This window comes from Artemia sp. Qi Xiang Cuo, chromosome 8, assembly GCF_049724085.1.
Source record: "Artemia sp. Qi Xiang Cuo chromosome 8, ASM4972408v1, whole genome shotgun sequence".
NCBI classification, from domain to species: domain Eukaryota; kingdom Metazoa; phylum Arthropoda; class Branchiopoda; order Anostraca; family Artemiidae; genus Artemia; species Artemia sp. Qi Xiang Cuo.
In genome coordinates this window covers 66,918,546-66,934,201 of record NC_142801.1, presented here as the reverse complement: position 1 = coordinate 66,934,201, position 15,656 = coordinate 66,918,546, and the positions used below count along the sequence as shown (strand labels likewise).

Sequence of the window (15,656 nt, the reverse complement as noted above, 5' to 3'; positions counted from 1 at the left end):
AGTGTAGACAGCGCAAGCGCTGCTTCTATTTATTATTATTATTTTTCTTTCTACTAGATAATTTGCTAAGAAAACAATGAAGGTATCATGAATATTGCAAATTTATGACTATTATATTGCTAAATAGTGCTGCTATTAAGTATGTTGCATGGTGTGATTTTCACTATTTGAGTATTAACAGCGCAAGCGCTGCTTTTATTGTTTACCGCCTCAACGGCATTCCCCGACCTGGACCGCAACTCGCCTCAGCGGCCACTGCCGAGGAGCCCACTACAGCGGCGCTGTGTCCGCCACCGAGACGCCCACCGTAGCGGCGCCGTGCCCGCCGTAGCGGTCCGCCGCCGAGCAGCCAACCGCAGCGGAGGGAACGGTGCCACTGCGGTGGGCAGCTTGGTGGCAGACTGCTGTGGCGGATATGGCGCCGCTGCGGTGGGCACCTCGTTGGCGGGAACGACGCCGCTGCGGTGGGCGGCGTGGCGGTCAACAGCTGAGGCGGTCAAGACCACTGTGGCGAGTGGTGGCACGGGTTGGGGACGGCCGTTGGAGCGGTAAATAATAAAAGCAGCGCTTGCGCTGTCCATACTAAAATAGTGAAAACCACACCATGCAACATACTTAACAGCAGTAATAATAATAATAACTTCATAGTTTTCTTTGCAAATTATCTAGTAGAAAGAAAAATAACAATCAAACGCAGCGCACTAGCGCTGCCTAAGTAAAGAACGATGTATCAACTATGTGTTTTTTTTTGTTCTTCTTCTTTCTTCGACAGGCACTTCGTATCGAAGGATTTGTCGTAGAAACTTCGAAAATGGCTCATTCGATTGGAAATTGGGGTGGCTAGTGCCCTTTTTAATAGTCGAAAGTGATTCGAGAGCAACTAGCCCCCCCCCCACGCCCATCATTCCTCCAAACACATCCAATCAAAATTTTGAGATAGCCATTTTGTTCAACGTAGTTGATTTCCAAATAGAAAATATCTTTTTGAGGAGGACACTCCCCCACAATCCTCGGGGCAAGGGTTTTAAGTTGTGCCCTGAGGGCATTCTTCTTTCTTCGACAGGCACTTCGTATCGAAGGAGTTGTCGTAGAAACTACGAAAAGGGTTCATTCGATTGGAAATTAGGATGGCTAGTGCCCTTTTTAATAGTTGAAAGTGATCGGAGGGCAACTATCCCCCCGACGCCCATCATAACCCCAAACACATCCAATCAAAATTTTGAGATAGCCATTTCGTTCAGCGTAGTTGATTTGAAGATAGAAAATATCTTTTTGAGGAGCACAATCCCCCACAACCCTCGGAGCAAGGGTTTTAAGTTATGCCCTGAGGGCATTCTTCTTTTTTCGACAGGCAGTTCGTATCAAAGGAGTTGTCGTAGAAACTTCGAAAAGGGTTCATTCGATTGGAAATTAGGGTGGCTAGTGCCCTTTTTAATAGTTGAAAGTGATTGGAGGGCAACTATCCCCCCCCACGCCCATCATAACCCCAAACATCCAATCAAAATTTTGAGATAACCATTTCGTTCAGCGTAGTTGATTTGAAGAAAGAAAATATCTTTTTGAGTAGGACAATCCTCCACAACCCTCGGGGCAAGGGTTTTAAGTTATGCCCCGAGGGTATATGAGGTTTTTATAGAAGGCGTTGTCTTAGAAACCTCAAAACAGGCTCAGTCGATTAGAAGTTCAAAGGGCTATTGCCCTTTTGAATTGTAAAAAGTGACTGGAGGGCAACTAACCCCCCCCCCCCACGCCCATCATTCCCCCAAAGACATCCAATCTAAATTTTGAGATAGCCAGTTTGTTCAGCGTAGGCTAGTTGATTTCCAGATTTAAAATATGTTTTTGAGGAGGACACTCCCCCTGAACCCTCCGGCAAAGGGTTTTAAGCTATGCCCTGGGGACATATAAGGTTTTTTATAGAAGGCGTTGTCATAGAAACTTCAAAACAGGCTCATTCCATTGAAAATTCAAAGGGCTAGTGCCCTTTTTAATATTCGAAAGTGATTGGAGAGCAACTAGCCCCCCCCCCACCCCACGCCCATCATTCACCCAAACATATCCAATCTAAATTTTGAGATAGCCATTTTGTTAAGCGTAGTTTATTTCCAGATAGAAAATATGTTTTTGAGGAGAACACTCACCCACAACCCTCACGGCAAGAGTTTTAAGTTATGCCCTAGGGGTTATATAAGGTCTTTATAGGCGTTGTCGTAGAAACTTCAAAAGGTGCTCATTTGATTGGAAATTCAAAGAGCTAGTGCCCTTATTAATAGTCGAAAGTGATTGGAGGGCAACTAGCCCCCCCCCCTCATTATTCTCCCAAACACATAAAATCAAAATTTTGAGACAGCCATTTTGTTCAGCGTAATTGATTTTCCAGATAAAAAATATATTTTTGTGGAGGACACTCCCCAACAACACTCAGGGCAAGGGTTTTAAGTTATGCCCTGGGGGCATAAACGGTTTTTATAGAAGGCGTTGTCTTAGAAACTTCAAAAAAGGCTCATTCGATTGGAAATTCTAAGTTCTAGTGCCCTTTTTAATAGTCGAAAGTGATTGAAGGGCAACTAGCCCCCCCCCCCCACCCCCAAACTTACCCCCAAAAACAACAACAAAAAATATGAGATAGCCATTTTGTTCAGCATAGTTGATTTCCAGATAGAAAATATGTTTTTGAGGAGGACACTCCCCAACAGCCCTCGGTGTAAGGATTATAAGTTATGCCCTGGGGGTATATAAGGTTTTTATTGAAATCTTTGTCGTAGAAACTTGAAAAAGGGCTCATTCGATTTGAAATTCAAAGGGCTAGTACCATTTTTAATAGTCGAAAGTGATTAGTGATAATTGTTGTTGCTGGTGTCGTTTAGACCAGGGCACTTCGTATCGAAGGAGTTGTCGTGGGAACTTCAAAAGGGGCTCATTCGATTGAAAATAGAAAGGGCTGATTGCCCTTTTTAATAGTAGAAAGTGATTGGATGGCAACTAATTCCCATTCCACTCCCACCCTCCCACGCCCACCCTCCCATTTGCCCATTATGTTTAAAAACTAAATGTTGCCATAAGATTAAATCAAAATGCACTGTGATATTGCTAATTCCAAATAATACATCTCAGCAGTATCCCAAGAATGACTGAGGGTATTAAGTTCAAACTTTCGTGGCTACTTCTGCTCTTAAAATTTAACCAAGTTAAAATAGCGTAAGTGTATCCAAGCTATCAAAGAAAGTAAACAGATTGTTTTGCGAATGGTATCAAGTTTTCCATTTTCTGTCAACTAGAGGAGGTATAAAACTAAATTAAACAGTACTATTTGTGTCCAGATCTTTAAAAGGGTATATGTAGTTAAAAATTGCTGAAAATTTTTCTACAGCATACAAATAGCAGGCCAAACTACAAAGTCTTAAAAAACGAAAAGATTTAAAGTGTTATTTTCTTTTTCCCTGAAAAGACTATGTCAATATAAAACGAACAGGAATTAATTAGAAAAACTTTTTCCACAAAATAAGTTTTTCACCGAAAAGTAAAGAACTCCATTAAACAAAAAATGAGCCAAAATAAAATAAAATAATCTACCAAGCAAAAAAAAAATGTAATTCATTTCTATAGATATATTTCTATACTAGCTCTAGATAATCTACAAAGCGTGAAACTACCACAAATCAGCATCGATAAATAAATGAAACCCAAAACGAACAGAAATTACAATAAATAACCGAGTCAAACTCAAAACGAGCAGAAATTAACATAAGTTGGGCTCAAAACCCCTATGCCTTCCCAAGGCCAGAACATAATTTTCACTTTACTGAAAAAATATAAATGTTTTTACTTTTATAACTTTAATAAATCAAATAATATTAACATTTTGATTACTAAATATCAGTATATGTATATTAAACTGACAATGCATATTCATTTGTATTTTTTTCAGTAAAGTGCAAATTATGTTCTGTTCACTCCCTTCAGTCTTTTCTGGTGTACAACAACGAGCCTAGTTTATCACCCATCGGGAACCGCTGATGCAGACGAAATAATATACGTATCATTTCACTCTACTGCAAGCTTTGATGTTCTTTTGATAAACAACAAACCTGGTTTAGTCCACAGCACATTTTTGTATTTGATTAGTGATCATTAAAATTTTCTTTAGTTGAGTAATAGCCGTTGGACAGTGAAGATACATTTATCCCCTAGTAAGTGAATTCGTTTATGGCGGGAGAGGTGTAGCCTACAATGAGATTTAACTAAATACAGGCACGTTCACAGAATTTAGTTTGGAGGAGGGGACGGTACATATACGTAATGGAAAGTGTTCATGGGCGTACGTAGCTTCTTCTCCAGGGGGGTGCAGCCGATTCTGTGATGAAGGGCGGGGGCAGAAGTTATATTGGTGGTTCACGAAACCTTACATTTCCAGCAAATTCTATCATACCTATGAAATCCTTATTAATAAGTAATCATCAATAAGCTTCAGCATTAATCTTATTGACTTAGAGCTGAATTTTTCCAAGACATTATGGATAAATGCTTCTTGTTTGACTTTTATTCTGTCATTCAAGCTGTTTATTTCCAGATTTTTCAATCATCTAACTTTTATCAACTGCTGTTTTAGCTATCTACCTTTTTTCAACTGCTTTTTCAACCATCTGCTTTTTCAGCCATATCTAGTGTTCGTGTCTGAGTGAATATAGGCTAATTTGAATTTTTAGCTGTTCTCTAGTCGGAAGGGGATCTAATAAGAACATGCACAAAATCAAAATGCAATAAAGGCTTTTCCAGACATCAGGCAAATAGTTTTTGTCTTGATTTTATGCAACCTAGAACCTCAAGCCAAGGGGGACCTTGACTGCTAGCCTAATTTGAATAAGTACCTTTGCGTTTAGGTATTGGAGTTCTAGTGTATCAAATGAATGGGGAATTTTTTTATTTGAGCTATATATTTGCTCTGTAGGAGGTGGGTAAAGTAAAATAATTGCTTTTGGGAATGAAATGAGTATTTTAGGATTTTAAAAAATTATTTTTCAGAATTTTATAGTTTTTTGTTTTGATTAGGCCTAACTGTACAATATTACCTCCTTATTGGCTATCCATTACTTATTTAAAGACCAAAGATTCGCTGGGATGATTTTATGCAGCCTAGAGCTGGAACCAAGGTGCAATCTCAGTGAATTTTCCGATTATCTCACTAATGAAATAGCTAAGAATTCCGCCAATTTTGTTATACATTTAAATGATGCGGTATTCAACAATGGCGTTCTTGCAAGTCACGGTCTTTTAATATAGGCCTAGTAGATATTTTTGTTTAATGTTTTAATGGCTTTGCATTGAAATATATGTACTGGTGCATTATGTGGGCATTGCTAAAGGAGTCAAGTTTGGTTAATGCTGATGAAATGAAATAAAATAGGATGAATGTATAATAGTATATAAACAAATTTGGGCTAGGCTATATGTTTGCACATAAGGAGGGGCGGGGGCAGAGCATAGCATTATTAATACGTAACCTAACCTAACCTAGGTACCTTCCCCCTCCCTAAACCCCTTAAAACAACAGTTGAAATATCGTAAAAGCAACGAAAACCACGCTTTGCATTCCATTTCTCTATAGCGGTCTCTTGTAAATAACCCGTTTGGCGGGTCGTCTCTCGTTAGTACATAGCAGTGCCCACATAATGCACCAGTACCGAAATATATTACTTCCTGGAAAAATGAAATTGTATTTTTTTTTTCGTGCATTTATTTTAGGGTAAAACCTTTTACGGGCTTTTTGTCCTCTTGGGAGGTTGTTGGTCTAGATCCTTGATTCCCAGTGTGGGGCACATGCCCCACCGATGGGGCATGACAATATTTTGGGTGGGTTGTGGGTGGGATGTGCACCCTTCGGCTGACTTTACAGCGTTTATTCAATAATATTTTTTTGATATGAACTGCGTCGTACTCATGCATGTAAGGAGCATAAAAAAAACATGACAGTGTTGCAACGACGTTACACATTGTATAAAAGGGATGTACATGTAACTGAGCTTCCATGCAACCCGACCCTTATTAACTGAACCCTCGTGCAACTGAGCCCTCGTGCAACTGCGCCCACGTGCAACTCAACGCTATTTAACTGAGCCCTCGTGCAACTAGACCCCTGTGCAACTCAACCAACGTGTAATTGAATCCCATTTAACTGAACCGTCGGGCAACTGAACCCCCTTTATGCTGGGCCCCGTGCAACTCAGCCCACGTGCAACTAAACCCCATTTCACCGAACCCTCGTTTGAATTAGCCCCCGTGGAACTCAACTCAACCCCATTTAACTAAACTCTTGTTGGTACTTTTTTAGCAGCCGGGCAACACGCGGGAAGAACCGCATATAGAACTTCAAAGATCCTATTGAAAAACAGGTTTCCGCTATCTACTGAGATATTGCTCACTCTGTGAAAAAAAAAAAATCCAAGAAGAATATTGTGACTAGCGATTATTATAGGCTACTTGTAAGCAGGTTTGAATAGAGAATCAATCATCTTTTTATTGGAAATTTCGGGTGAAGTATGTTGTGTAATATCAAACCAGCCACCCGTTCATGCACATCCTTATAGAATGGGGGAAATAAAATACAAATTTCTAGAACCTAGAACTTCAGAAGGTTATCTCTTTCAGTGCCCCCATGATGTTCTGGTGATAGGCTAGTGTTGGGGGAGAGGAGAAAGTAAAGAAACGTTCGGGTATCAAGCTCTTTTTCGTAATTTCCAAGAATTTGTTTCGTAAATAATTTTAGTATTGAAATGAAAATAAATAGCTTCTATCACTAACGAATCAGCTTCGTATTCGGATAAATCTTTTTCTCTTGGTAGTTTTTTTGCATTTTTTCCCCTTCCAGTTGCAAAGGGGATTGGTGTGGGAGTATTCAAGAGGGGGGGGGGGGTTAGACACCAAAATGAGGAGGTTCGATCATGGAGGTGTCAGAAGTAGACCTTTTATACTTTCAAGCCACTACACTCTAGAAATGACGCTAAAAATAAAATAAAATGGCACAAGGCATAACATGATGGTGTTGTCATGAGGAAATCATAAAAAGCCTGTAAATGTGAATATTAGATTTCAAATAATATTAAATAGCTCACTACGATATTCCAATGCCCTATAAATACTGGAGAAATAAAACAGAAAAGGGAGACTTATCAGTGTTTCCGGCTTTTTTTAAAAGTTCATAGATTTTTTTTTTTCGTAAAAACTTTTAATATTAATTAAAATAATAGCTATCACTCCTCAATCAGCATTAACTGCAATTTTTTCTTATTAGATAGTATTTATTTTTGTAGTGTATCTTTAAGATTTTGGCCATTATGGGCTTTCTCTGTACTTTGGTTCAGCTATTGCTGCAACTATGACCTTCAAGTGTGTTCGGGCCCTGGGCATGAAAAACACTGCTAATTTTCAAATATATGGGACAGATGGATAAATTGTTGTTTTTTAGAAGGGAAAATAGTTTTACATCGAAGCGGGATGAAAGAAAAAATAGAAAGGAATTAACCAAGAAATAAAGGCCATTTCATTCTCGTCAGCTTTTGTCACTTCTTACAGAACGAGTTTAATCACATTTTGTAATTATATTATTAATTTTAGGAGGGTTGAGCTGAATATGGTTGATTTGAATTGGGTCGAGTCAGTCAGGTTTGGGGTAAACGAGGGCTGAGTTAAATGAGGATTGAGTTAAATGAGGGTTGAATTGCAGAGGAGGTGAATAGAAGAGGAGTTGAAATATATGGGGGTTGGTTTTTCCAAATTTGGAATGACACGAAGGTTGGGTTGAATGAGGGTTGAGCTGAATGTGGCTGATCTGCACGGGTATTGAGTTGAGCGACGATTGAGTTGCACAGGGTTAAATTTTACGGGGTTCAGTTGCACGAGGGCTCAATTAAACGGGAGTTGAGTTGCATGACGGTTCAGTTGCACGAAGGTTCATTTACTCGGGGGTTGAGCTCTAAGAGGGTTCAGTTAAAGGGATTCTGTTGCATGGGGGTTGAATTGTATGACGGTTCAGTTACAAAGGGTGCAATTGCTTGAAGGTTCAGTTACACGAGGGTTCAGCCGAATGGGGGCTCAGGTACATGGAGGTACAATTGCACCTGGGGTTAGATGCGCGAAAGTAGAAAGGGGTTCACTCAAACGAGGGTTCAGTTGCAGTCCAAATAATATTTTCGGCTAATATAAAGAAAGCCTATAGGACGACCCCAAAAAAAGATACCAAGTTAATGACATTTTAAGCTTCCTACAGGCGAATACACGTAAAATTTTGAATAACAAAATACCACGAGGAAGGTTTCAAGATTTTAGAAATGTTTTGGTAGGGAATGGCCTGAAATTAGTTAGGAACCACTTGTCTAGATAAATATAACTTTTAGGAAGGGATTTACAATAGCAAATATCCTTCTTTCGACTCTACCTTCTCCTGAACGCACATGTCTTGCTTGGTTAATTAAACCTTGAGAAATAGAACTGTAACCCAAAGTGAGTCCTACAAAGACTCCAATATTAAATTCCTCCACCCCCCCCTATTTTCAAGGTAGGACCAGTTGTATTGGAAGTACTTCTTTTAGTCACAACCAGCCAGAAGTTATGAAAGCCCGTGACTCCCCCCGTGCTTGGTATCACGCATGTGGCAACAAACCAATATCTTGCACACCGGTTCGTGGGAATTTGCACCAGAGCCTACGATTAAGGAGCCAAATAGCCACATGTGCCTCAGGGGTCGTACCTTTTACCAACCACTGTTCTAGCCCATTATTCCAAGAGGGAAAAAAAAAAATTTCAAGGGCTCAAGCAGTCAAAACACACCAAAAAATCTATTTTAATTTTTTGTTAACGGAAATGTCCAAATCTTTAGTATATGGACCGTATCAACTCACTAATCTATTTCGTCGAATTTGAACATCAATTTTTCTTTAGACATCCCCTAGACTCTAGAGTAGCTAAACAATGATTTTGGAATCTGAGTAAAGCAACTTTTGGGTGGAGCATTCAAAGGGACTGTGAGCATAATACCCATATTTTGGGTCTTCAAACAAGGCAGATTGAAAACTCGTATGAATCTTATTTCAACAAGTTGTTAAAGGTTCAACATTCTGTCAACTATTTCCCGGAAACCTATGCTTTATATTTGTTATTCCGATAGGTTTGGGCCCTTGTCTCAGGAACTGCACAGGCCATTGACCCTGCAAATCAGTTTTGGCCATTAAAAACCACTGGAAATACAAACTAGCAATCAAATGAGCCTTCCTCATTTGTGTAAATGAGAAAAAGAAAAAATTCCCAACTATACAAAACATACTTTACTGTCAGTTATATGGATATATGAATGTGTTGCAGAGGGGAGGGGCTACTGGCCTCAGAGTGTACAGGGGTCAGATCCTCAGACTCTGGAACACCCTTGTCACATGGTGCACGCAAGTGTCCCCAAAATTCTCGAGCGGGGTACCAGGGCCATACAATTGTGTTCTCTGGATGGTTCGAAATATGGACCTACCCGAAAGTCGCAATTAGTAGTTACTGTAGTCACAAGTAATTGTAGTACTAGTTGCAGGTAGTAGAAGCAGTTGTAACTAGTACTAGTCGCAGGTAGTAGTAGTAGCAATCAAAATTGTGGTAGTAGTAGCACTGCGTAGTAATGATATCAGTACCACTGTGTAGTGGTACTATGCATAGTGTCGTGTTGTTGTTTGATAAACCCCTCTACACGAATTGAAAGTTTCAATTTTATACCCTTAGCTGTTCATTAGACATTGTTAATAAGCCAGTTTGATCACCCTAGAGGCTCATGTCACCCTCAAAGGCATAATAATGTGACCTTTCGACTATTTTAATAAAATGGGTACATCAAAAGTTTTGATTGGATGTCTTTGGGTTAGGATAGCTAAGAATGGCATGGAACAGTAGCAGGTTGCTTTCTGATCCCCTTTAAAATCTTAAATGGGGGACTAGGATTTTTAATTTCGAATTAAGTTGCTTTCTCGCAACTTGTTTAATTTTATTCATGAACGTTTCTATTAGTAATAAATGTACGTAACTTAGGAATTAACTTATGTAACGAACTTCTATATTCATATATTTTTAATGCTATATTAGGGGGTTCACCCCCTAGTCAATACCTTGCTCTTTAAGCTAAAGTTTTAATTTTGCTCCTATTCTTCAAAAATAACCCCTTAATCACAAAGGCCATTAATTAGAATAAATAGCTCTTTTGAAAGTACTAAAAAATCTTTGGCTTAAAGAGGGAGGTATTGACTAGGGAGTGAACCCAATCATATATGTAATATTTTATGTTCGTTTTAAGTTGTGATGTTGCTCCTTACTTTCAGTTAAAAAACTTGTTTTTTAATTTAATTTCTGGTCTTTTTTTTAATAATGCTGGGAAATCCGGTGCCCCCTTCATAGCAATGATCCCCCCAAGAAACTTGAGGGGATCAAGTCATCCTAAAAGACATAGTTATCATATTTTCGGCTATGCTGAACAAAATGGATATCTCAAAATTTTGATCGGGTGACTTTGGGGAAAAAATGCGTTGGAGGGGTCTAGTTGTCCTCTATTTTTTTGGTCACTTAAAAAGAGCACTAGAGCTTTTAATTTCCGTTCCAATGAGCCCACCCATGATATTCTAGGACCACTGGGTCGATACGATCACCCCTGGAAAAAAAACAAACAAATAAACGTGCATCCGTGATCTTTCTTCTGGCAAAAAATGCAAAATTTCACGTTTTTGTAGGTAGGAGCTTGAAACATTTACAGTTGGGTTCTCTGATACGCTGAATATGATGGTGTGATTTTCATTAAGGTTCTATAGCTTTTAGGGGGTCTTTCCCATTTTTTTCGAAAATCAGCTAAATTTTCTCAGGCGCGTAACTTTTGATGGGTTTGACTAAACTTGATGAAACTTATATATTTGAAATCAAAATTAAAATCCGATTCTTTTGATGTAACTGTTGATATCAAAATCCTGTTTTCTAGAGTTTCGGTTACCATTGAGCCGGGTAGCTCCTTACTTACAGTTCGTTACCACGAACTGTTTGATCGAAAAACAGTTGAAAAGGTGATATATCAATCTACCCTATTTTCCTTCAAACCTTCTTTCAAAACAGATAAGATTCGTTTTGTTCGGCTACAAGTTTTGATGTTTTGATTTTCAAGATCAGAGATAACCAATTTTCTTTAGTGGAGTTTTGCAGTTGTTAAGCGATAGACAGATGAGTTTGAAGTTTTGGGAGTAAAGTAAGTGAATTACCTTTTAATGTCAAATGGCTTTGTATTTCAGCTGAAACCAGCTTTATTGAACATAACTGAAATTTATAGCTTATATGTTGCTTGATTATTTTAATTTTGGTTAATGCTAATGAAATAAAAAATAGGTTGAAAATATAACAATTTAGAAACAAATTTGGGCTATATATTTGCACATTTGGGGTGTGGGGGTAAAGCATAGCATATATTAAATACATAACCTAACCTAGGTACCTTCCCCCCCTCTAAACCCCTTAAAACAACAGTTTAAATATCGTAAACACAACGAAAACCACGCTTTGCATTACATTTCTCTATAACGGTCTTTTGTAATCCGTTTGCGGGTCGTCTCTCGTTAGTATATAGTAGTGCCCACATAATGCACCAGTACCGAAATATATTACTTCCTGGAAAAATCAAATTGTATTTTTTTTTTCCATTTATTTTAGGGTAAAACTTTTTACGGGCCTTTTGTCCTCTTGGGAGGTTGTTGGTCTAGATCCTTGATTCCCAATGTTGGGCACATGCCCCACCGAGGGGGCATGACAATATTTTGGATGGGTTGTGGGCGGGATGTGCACCCTTCGGTTGACTTTACAGCGTTTATTCAACGATTTTTTTTATGTGAATTGTGGCGTATTCAAATGCATGTAAGGAGCATAAAAAAAACATGATAGCATTGCAACGACGTTATACATTGTATAAAAGGGATGTACGTGTAACTGACCTTCCATGCAACTCGACCATTATTAACTGAACTCTCGTGCAACTGAGCCCATGTGCAACTCAACGCTATTTAACTGAGCCCTCGTGCAACTATACCCCTGTGCAATTCAACCAACGTGTAATTGGATCCCATTTGACTGAACCGTCGTGCAACTGAACCCCCTTTATGCTGGGCCCCGTGCAACTCAGCCCACGTGCAACTAAACCCCATATCACTGAACCCTCGTTTGAATTAGCCCCCGTGGAACTCAACTCAACCCCATTTAACTAAACTCTCGTTGGTACTTTTTTAGCAGCCGGGCAACACAAGAGAGGAACCGCATATAGAACTTCCTAAGATGCTATTGAAAAACAGGTTTCAGCTATCTACTGAGTTATTGCTCACTCTGTGAAAAAAAAAAATTCTAGAAGAATATTGTGACTAGCGATTATTATACTTGTAATCAGGTTTGAATAGAAAATCAATCATCTTTTTATTGGGAAGTTCGGGTGAAGTATGTTATGTAACATCAAACCAGCCACCAGTTCATGCACATCCTTAAGCGGCGTTGATACCCGAAAGTTTCTTTTCGTTCTCTTCTCCCCCGACACTAGCTGATCACTTGAACATTGTAGGCGCACTGAAAGGGATAACCTTCTGAAGTTCTAGGTTCTAGGAATTTGTATTTTATTTCCCCCGCCCCATAAAGCGGCGTTCACAAGCGTGTCTAGCTAGAATCCTATGTCTAGACACGTGTCTAGCCAAAATCCAATGTCTAGGCAAAGACCGTTCACATGTAAAATTCGTAGCTTAGGTAAAACTATAAATTTAGTTTCAAATTGTCATTTCTAGCCAATTAACAGAGCTTATGTGGGCAAAACTTTCAAATACTATAATCCCTATTTTTACTGTCACAAGCTAATGGATGAGATAAGCAAAACAATTGTTTTAGTTTGCTTCATTATTATGTCTGGTGTTGCATATTTGCCTAAAATGCGAAAAACAATTAATGAGAAAACAAAAATTAAATTTCAGTTTAAAAACGTAAACAAAAATGATGAAAATAGTGGATCTTGACACATTCTGATTGGCTGTAATCAAAAATCCTAGACATTGAGCTATAGAGGCTAAAACTCAATGTCTAGCCAAGCACCTTGTCTAGCGTGTCTAGCTTGTCACCTTGTCAAGCGCCGAATTTTTGCTTATTAGATAGTGTTTATTTATTTTTTAGTGTATCTTTAAGATATAGCACACTAAGGGCTTTCTCTGTAGCCTACTATTGCTGCAACCATGACCTTCAAGTGTGTTCTTCGGGCCCTGGGCACAGGGTTAAGGGCCCTGAAAGGAATTAACCAAGAAATAAAGGCCATTTCATTTTTATCAGCTTTTGTCACTTCTTACAAAACGGGTTTAATCACATTTTGTAATTATATTATTGATTTCAAGAGGGTTGAGCTGAATATGGTTGATTTGAATTGGGTTGAGTCAGTCAGGTTTGGGGTAAACGAGGGCTGAGTTGAATGAGGCTTGGGTTAAATGAGGGTTGAAGTGCAGAGAAGGTGAATAGAAGGGGAGTTGAAATATATGGGAGTTGGTTTTTCCAAATTTGGAATGACACAAAGGTTGAGTTGAATGAGGGTTGAGCTGAACGTGGCTGATCTGCACGGATATTGAGTTGAGCGAGGGTTGAGTTGCACAGGGTTAAGTTTTATGGGGTTCAGTTGTACGAGGGCCAGTTGAACGGGAGTTGAGTTGCTTGAGGGTTCAGTTGCACGAAGGTCCATTTACACGGGGGTTGAGCTCTAAGAGGCTCCAGTTAAATGGATTCTGTTGCATGAGGGTTGAATTGTATGACGGCTCAGTTACAAAGGGTGCAATTGCTTGAGGGTTCAGTTACCCGAGGGTTCAGCCGAATGGGTGCTCAGGTACATGGAGGTATAGTTGCACCTGGGGTTAAATGTGCGAGGGTTCAGTAGAAATGGGTTCACTCACACGAGGGTTCAGTTGCAGTCCAAATAATGTTTTATGCTAATATAAAGAAAGTCCATAGGACGACCCAAAAAAAGATACCAAGTTAATGGCATTTTAAGCTTCCTACAGGCGAAAACACGTAAAATTTTGAATACCAAAATTTAAATACCACGAGGAAGGTTTCAAGACTTTAGAAATGTTTTAGAACCACTTGTCTAGATACGGGGAATGACCTGAAATTAGTTAGGAGCCACTTGTCTAGATAAATATAACTTTTAGGAAGGGATTTACAATAGCAAATATCCTTCTTTCAACTCTACCTTCTCCTGAACGCACAAGTCTTGCCTGGTTAATTAAACCTTGAGAAATAGAACTATAACCCAAAGTTAGTCCTACACAGACTCCAATATTAAATTCCTCCCCCCCCCTCCTATTTTCAAGGTAGGAACAGTTGTATTGGATTTACTTCTTCTAGTCACAACCAGCCAGATATTATGAAAGCCCGTGACTCCCTCCGTGCTTGGTATCACGGATGCGGTAACAAACCAATATCTTGCACACCGGTTCGTGAGAATTTGCACCAGAGCGTGCGATTAAGGAGCCAAATATCCACTTGTGCCTCAGGCGTCGTACCTTTTACCAAGCATTGTTCTAGCCCATTATTCCAAGAGGGAAAAAAAAAATTCAAGGGCTCAAGCAGTCAAAACACAAAAAAAATCTATTTTTATTTTTTGTTAACGGAAATGTCCAAATCCTTAGTATATGGACCGTATCAACTCACTAATCTATTTCGTCGAATTTGAACATCAATTTTCCTGTAGACATCCCCTAGACTCTAGAGTAGCTAAACAATGATTTTGGAATCTGAGTAAAGCAATTTTTGGGTGGTGCATTCAAAGGGACTGTGAGGTAGTAGAAGCAGTTGTAACTAGTACTAGTCGCAGGTATTAGTAGTAGCAATCAAAATTGTGGTAGCAGAAGCACTGCGTAGTAATACTTTCAGTACCACTGTGTAGTGGTACTATGCATAGTGTCGTGTTGTTGTTTGATAAGCCCCTCAACACGAATTGAAAGTTTCAATTTTATACCCTTAGCTGTTCATTAGACATTGTTGATAAGCCACTTTGATCACCCTAGAGGCTCATGTCACCCTCAAAGGCATAATAATGTGACCTTTCGACTATTTTAATAAAATGGGTACATCAAAAGTTTTGATTGGATGTCTTTGGGTTAGGATAGCTAAGAATGGCATGGAACAGTAGCAGGTTGCTTTCTGATCCCCTTTAAAATCTTAAATGGGGGACTAGGATTTTTAATTTCGAATTAAGTTGCTTTCTCGCAACTTGTTTAATTTTATTCATGAACGTTTATATTAGTAATAAATGTACGTAACTTAGGAATTAACTTATGTAACGAACTTCTATATTCATATATTTTTAATGCTATATTAGGGGGTTCACCCCCTAGTCAATACCTTGCTCTTTAAGCTAAAGTTTTAATTTTGTTCCTATTCTTCAAAAATAACCCCTTAATCACAAAGGCCATTAATTAGAATAAATAGCTCTCTTGAAAGTACTACAAAATCTTTGGCTTAAAGAGGGAGGTATTGACTAGGGAGTGAACCCAATCATATACGTAATATTTTCTGTTCGTTTTAAGTTGTGATGTTGCTCCTTACTTTCAGTTAAAAAACTTGTTTTTAATTTAATTTCAGGGTCT

General features: G+C 38.9%; 1 protein-coding gene across 1 annotated transcript in view; it reads left to right on the top strand.

The window, feature by feature from the left end:
• The first annotated feature begins 4,169 nt into the window (after positions 1 to 4,169).
• The window catches only part of LOC148949725 (interferon-induced very large GTPase 1-like), a 58,982-nt gene continuing 47,495 nt past the window's right edge, over positions 4,170 to 15,656 (top strand). Inside the window, exon 1 of the mRNA XM_089093697.1 lies at positions 4,170 to 4,190. The gene's annotated coding sequence lies outside the window, so the exon portion shown is untranslated. The remainder of the gene's footprint in view (positions 4,191 to 15,656) is intronic.